The sequence below is a fragment of the Cariama cristata genome, unplaced genomic scaffold (genome assembly GCF_000690535.1).
Source record: "Cariama cristata isolate BGI_N322 unplaced genomic scaffold, ASM69053v1 scaffold9069, whole genome shotgun sequence".
NCBI lineage: Eukaryota > Metazoa > Chordata > Aves > Cariamiformes > Cariamidae > Cariama > Cariama cristata.
This window is the reverse complement of record NW_009635248.1, coordinates 91,202-97,904: the sequence shown is the minus strand read 5'-3', so window position 1 is coordinate 97,904 and position 6,703 is coordinate 91,202. Positions and strand designations below refer to the sequence as shown.

Sequence of the window (6,703 nt, the reverse complement as noted above, 5' to 3'; positions counted from 1 at the left end):
GAACCGCTGCCCAGCGCCTTTCTCCCATAGCCCTGTCCTGGGCACCCTCTTTGACCAAGGGCACCTGCAAGCTGGGAGGAGTTCAGACAAGGCCACTCCGGACCAAGAAGTGGCTGAGAGAGATAAATTTATCAGAAAAGCTTATTTGCATTAAATATATAGAAGATGTATAACTTGGCTAAGGTGCACCTAAACCAGCAGAAGTGTCAGATCTTTTCTAACTGTATCTGGTTGAACAATCTCCATGTACACACATGTGTACATCCTCCTCCTCTTCCCCATATTTGCTGGACAGCCCATCAGAAGCACCTGCTTTTTCTAGACCCATCTCTGCTGTGAACCAGATTAGGGTAAACCACAAGGTTGTCTTTTTTGACAGCTGAAGAAACCTTCATCAGGTCTTCCAGTTTGGTGTTATTCAATATGGTGTTAGAGAAAAACTTGAGCAAACAGCTTGACCTTCACATGCTGGAGGAATTCTCCTGTCATAAGTCCTGGTCTTTCAGACACCACTCTGGTACCACCGATGTATCTGGCAAGAGAGAGCGCGGAGCCCAGGAGAGAGCAGGAAGCCTAGACGCTGATTTATTAATTGGAAAACAGAAAAGAAAAATAAATTGTCTAAAAGTGCCACTGCCTCTGCTTGTCTATCTAGCTGCAAATGACCAGTACGTTAACTGCAGCCAACACCTCATAAAATAAGACAAATGAAGGCAAATCACTTCTCCGCACTGCTACCTCAGAAGCTGTGTTCTGCCAACACAAATACAATGAAAGGGAACACGCCTCCTCTTCCCTAATTATCCTTATAAACTGCCAACACGTCAAACAAGCCCAAAGCAAAAACATGATAAAACAGCAAAATCAAAATAGGGTGGCCTTCACTGAAGCTATTTATCATCAGAGCGGTCTGAGTCAGGGCCGTGGTGTCTTCTGCAGGAGACTCAGGATGCTGACCCAGCCTCTTTTGCACCCTCACTGTAATACAGCACAACGAACCAAGCCATCATTCTCATGGCAGAGAGGAGCCGGCTCATGCAAATAACCCGACTTCAATATTCATAAATAATACGCTCTTAACCACGCATAGCTGTCTGGGTGCTCAGCACCACCGACAGATCTGAGTGGCAGGAGGAATGAATCAAAAGCCTTTTGTTTAGCTACGGGGCAAGCTTCCCACAGGGACTGGAGGCAGAAGGGGAAGGCTTCCTTGGAGCTCCCCTTTTTGTTTTTGAGTTGTTACACCTCCTGCAAGAGCGTGTGGTTATGAAGCGTGGCAGTGAAAACGGGAATAAAAGGTTTCTTCCCCTCTTCTTCCACCACAAACCTTTGCCTCTTGTAGACATCATTAAATATCCTGTTATGGCTTTTTACCCCACGAGCTCAGCTCGGAACCTGATGGGCAAAAAGCTTTGTAACAGTTTGGTGATTGTCAGCAGATCCCAATACCCCAAAATAACAACATGAGAGTAAACCAAGGCTGAATGTCTCTTGGAGAAAAATCATGTACTTTTGCTCAACCAGAAGTTCTGGCTTGCTGCTGCCTGCCGATGCTCCCTACAACCTGTTCTGTGCAGGCGAACGCTGTACCGACAGCACAGCCGCTTCGGCAAAGCTTTGGTGTCCGCACACTGTGCTGTCACTGACTGTAACCACCCTGCACTACCAAAACAAACAGTAAACCACTGTCCCATTAACCTCCCTTTCCACAGACCACCACTCCTGACCAAGCCTACCAAGAGCAGCCGCCACATGCAGGCGAGGTGGGGGGGCCACCCTGTTTTGTCTGTCACAGGCACATGAGATCCAAATCAATATTACTGATGCAACTTTTGTGATGAGTAATCTGCAGTTAAAGATTTTCTGCAAACTCTGCATTTTGGTAATTGGCTCTTCCTCTTGTTTCAGCTTTACAATAATTTGCTTTCCATAAATTAAAGGGGAAAAAGAGCAACATGACATTTTTAATTTAGCAGGCATCCCAACCTTACAAGTAACCCAGGACTTCATTACTTTCAGATTTCCGCATCGTTTTATGATTTCATGCAATCTTATTCTGATGGCAAAATTATTTCATCCAGTCTCAAACATAAGGAAGAGAATTACACAAAGCCAATAAACATGTTCTAACTCCACCGTTTTCCATGAAGCAATCTCTCCTTTGCTAGAACTGCTAATCTAACTGCTTATCACCCGTCCGTAAACACTTTGTGTCAGAGGGGAAAGAGAGAATAAAGAAACAGACATTTAAGTGATGACAAGACTTGTTTGGAGTTTTTTAGTGAATAGCAGTACAGTGAAACTGTTTTCCAGAGGACAAGACAAGTGTGAAAATTAGACCTGTGCTCTTAAAATTATCAAAGAACAAGCCAATCACACAAGTCTTAAACACCGCAGCAGGCTGGCTGTGGAGCACCGGGGTTGTACCTCCAGCCCCAGCTCCGAGCAGCTCCTGCCCCAGCCCTTGTGCAGCCGTCCCGTCAAGCAGGGCGGGGAGCGGATCCAGACAAAAGTCAGATATAAAATACAAATATGAAAACAAAACAAAAAAATGCTGTCATGAAATTTTTAGTGCCAGGGCCGGTCACATGTAGTGAGCAAGGGCAACGGAGAACCTGTTGGCAACGGCCCACCCGTGAGCACAGCCTGCGTGGCTGCTCCTCCCTGCCTGCCAGCCAGCCTCAGCCCCTTCCCTGCTGCCTGGGGGCTCCCTGCCCTGGCACCGAGGGAGTGGGCAGCACTTCTTGGGCTGGTCCTTTGGAAAGAGCCCAAGCATCCTCTGTCCTCATCTTGACTCCAGCCTTTTCCAAGAGGGATCCTAAGTTCTTTTTCTTTGTGAAAAAGCTTAACGGTTACCCAGTAAGAAGATTAACTCTGAAAAGTGTATTAAGAAGGTAAAGAGTATGAGAAAAACAAAACAAAAGCAAGGTCAAAGTAAATCCAGAGTAAGCATAAAACCATCCCTTCCCCAAGGGTAAAGGAACCAACCTCACAACGCTTAATACAGGTAAACCTGAGTGCTATTATAAAAGCGTATCTCTTGTTATTACCACTGGCTATACTCGTATCAGTGTGTCTTGGGACCACCGCAAATACCATCCCTTATGCTCAGTGCTGTCCGTCTTCTAACTCGTCTTTGCAACCTGCAAGAAAGCCACCGAGCTGAACGGGACATCTAACCACACTCAGCATCTGTACAGTGAAGCAAAGCCCAGGTCCTCGTTATACAGAGGTTTCAGTCACAGGAAAGCTGAGGGTTTGCATCTTCTCTCACTTCTCTTGATCTCTTACTGTTCCTCTGTCCCGGCCACCATCTCCATCGTGCATTCGCCTTTGAATACCAGCATCTTTTCTGATTTCTCTTCAAGGCAGGACAAAACAGGCCCTTCCAAACCTCAGGGAGGGCACCCTCCGGGATGATTCTCTGACAGACCTTCAAGGAAAACCTAAGCGTGCCCAGTGCTCTCTAGCACACTCCACCACCATGCCCTCGGCTAGATCCCAAGCAATTTTAACACCTCTGCACCCTGCTGTGACAGAAGCACCCACCTCACCCAGGTGCTGCCATGGTACAGATGTATGAAAGCATAAATGCATCTCTTCAGAGTTGTCTGTGTTAGCAGAGCTCCTTCTGCAGCTAGCAAGGCAATTTCCTGAGAGGCAACCAGCTCACCTGAAACCTGAACCAATTCTGCAATTCCAGCTCTCCGCAGGGACTGAAAAATAAACTCAGGAGACCAGGCTCGAAAACAGGCACCTCAAAGAAGTGCCTGTGTTTGGAGGGATCAGTCTGGGCTTTTGCCTTTGTAGCTGAGATCCCAGCTGCTTACTGCTCCTTAATTGGATTATCTAAAAAAACCAACCACAACCCAAGCCACCTGAAAGCAGCCTGGCCCAGGTGATCACGCTCCAGCACTGCTGCCAGTAACGGGCCAGCTCTAAAAGGAGAGAGAAGTGGCCAAGTGTATTAGATAACACACCAACCCATACCATGCTTCTGCACAGAGCATTCCCTCTCCTGCTCTTCTGACCTTCTCCAGGGTTGTTTTGTTGCCTCTGTCCTCTTGGAAACCACCAGTTGTTGCAAACACAAAATTGAATGGAAAAATGCAGTACTCGCTAGTGGTGAGGCAACCGCAGTATGCCAAGAGATCTGCTCCTGGCTTGGCTCTGCAGACAATGATCCCAAACAAAGAATTATCAGGGTCACACAACGGGAGACACCAGTTTTCAACTTGGACCTTACAACATCACGGGGAAAGGAGCAGGGAAACCCCAGGTGGACGCCCAGGACCTGCCTGATTTTCCAAAAGTATGTGAGGGAACTGTTGCTAAGCAGAGACAGAGCATCTCAGGACGGAGAAAGCTGGGTAAGATGACTTTCCCAGGTAGGCTGGAAGTACTGGAAGGTATGGCTGCTTCAAAATGTTACAGCTGCTTCCTGCCAGATGAGTGTACAGGGCAAGAGCTGTCCTAGGGCACGGTCCTGTGTCCCTCTCTACACTGTCACGTGGGTGACAATCACAAAACTTGCCCTGCCGACCTAGAAAAGGGAGGGCCTGAGGTCATACTGCAACTACAAAGCACTGGCCACCAGCACTGCTCCATGAAGAGAAGGAGACTGAGACGGAAACAAAAAGAAAGGGTAACATCTTCCGAGAAGTACATGTTATAGTTTGAAGACAGAGCATCCAGAACTTCTACTTTCATTTGACTTAGGTGTCTTTCTGCTCAGTAAGAACCTACAGAAACACAGATTAAAGGAGTATTCTGGCTATAATATCACTACACTGTTAATTGCACCATTCCAACTAGCATTAAAGGTTGCAGAACTGAAAATTAAGGATATAGGCGGCCCGGAAAGTTATTGAAGGTATACAGAAGTTTGTTCAAAGCCTTTCTTCCTTTAAAACACAGGCACACAATACTCTCCTTTATCTCTGCAAAAATAGCCTAGGTCCCAGTCCTGCTCCAAGCAACTGTTATCAGCTGGCTTCAGCCTGTCGCAGTTCTCATACGCACACAAATAAATAAAAACTGGAATAGCCTCCTTCTGCAGCAGACTCCTACCTCACTCTATGGCCTCATTAACTGTCAAGCTTCCAGATGGGGTACCGAAATAATGAAAGCCAGTTAGTCTGCTGTCAAGGCAAGAAAATCTGTTCCTCTTTCCAGCTCCTGTTGTCGTAACGTGATGCATTATTCCCTCGCCTCCTGTATGGCACGCTAAGTTCTGCTCCTGAAAGCTACCAAGCATCACCACAATTTCACAAACTTTATCAAGACAGGAGTTTCAGTCAATCAGTAATGAAAATTGAGATCTAAGGTGATTTCTCAGGCCAGCTTCGAAAGGCGTACAGTACAAGGGTTCCATTGTGCAAAGTTCATCAGCAGGCCACAGGCTAATTAACTAAGCAGCTTTTTGGAACTAGTTAGTTTTCAAATAATAGTTTTCACTACAAACAGTCAGGCATTATCTACATTGAAAGTTCAAAACTTCGGAGTGCGCTTCCAAACTGGATTTATTAACAGATTTCACTACTAGCACTACCAAAACATCTATTTTTACACGCAATTCTACACAAAAAGTCTATTATCTGTATGCGTCCAGAGGTATTTCATTTTTTCAGCAGGAGGGGCAATTGAGACTGTCTGCACTACTGAGAGCTACAAAGTCTGCTGCAACATTCAGACCTAGGTTTCTGCTAGACTATCTATAAGACTCTAATTATAATATGATTAAAAATATAAAACATAGCAGTCTTTCCAATGGCAAAAAGCTATTTTACAATCCTACTCTTGCCCCAGGCATGGCTAAATATTATTAAAGGAAACAGCTATTTTGCAAAACCATCCAACCAATACAGATGTATTCTACAACTCTGAATGACGCTGAGGTCAATGCAAAACACGTTCCCCTCCTTCTCTTTCCATGAAAGCATATTTATTTATATAAATATATAGATAACTTTTTCAAAAAATATTTAATTACTCTGAACTCACTTTTCTACACCGAGTATGTTGCTGTGTCCCTTTAAGATAGAGCTGCACTTACAGAAGATTGCAGTCAGCCATCATTTGAAGGACCAGAGTCATTCTTAGCTGGCCAGCGTTACTGCATTACCCAAATAATTTTTCAAAGTAACTCTCATTTGCATTCACAATAACCATGGGACTAGAGAATGCTGAAAGACCCGAGAAAAAAAAGATTCCCCGAAAGAAACCGTCGCTTTTTGAGAATAACCCACTTTTTGAACCACGACAAAGGGTTTTTTGAAATTTGCACAGAGAGCTTATTCAGCCACCAGTTTTCTAAGAGTTGAAATAAACTCACTCTTACCGCCCAGACTCTTCAGCTCTCAGAAAGGACGAGAACACACACACAGGCAGCCCACATGATATACTGCAAACATTACCCTAGTCTAGGAAATTGGTGAAATTTGTGCAGACTTGGCCCTAAAGGCCAATTTTCACTTTATTACCCCTCTCCATTTTGGAGCACTTCTTCCACGGTTACCTGTCAGCACAGCTCCCTTGCTGAAGCGACGCACAGTTGCACGGGCTGAGGCAGCATCTTCTGCTCCACCAGCCACTGTAGTAGGACACATCCCCCTGAAAGCTCCTCCTCTACCCCATGGCCCTGGGGTGCTGCAGGACCGTAGCTCCTCTGCAGACCCTTGCTGTAACCCCCGAAGACCCTCTT

General features: G+C 45.7%; 1 protein-coding gene across 2 annotated transcripts in view; it reads right to left on the bottom strand.

The window, feature by feature from the left end:
• The window catches only part of SLC4A4 (solute carrier family 4 (sodium bicarbonate cotransporter), member 4), a 157,126-nt gene that overhangs the window by 63,120 nt on the left and 87,303 nt on the right, over window positions 1-6,703 (bottom strand). The gene's annotated exons all lie outside the window — the stretch shown is intronic.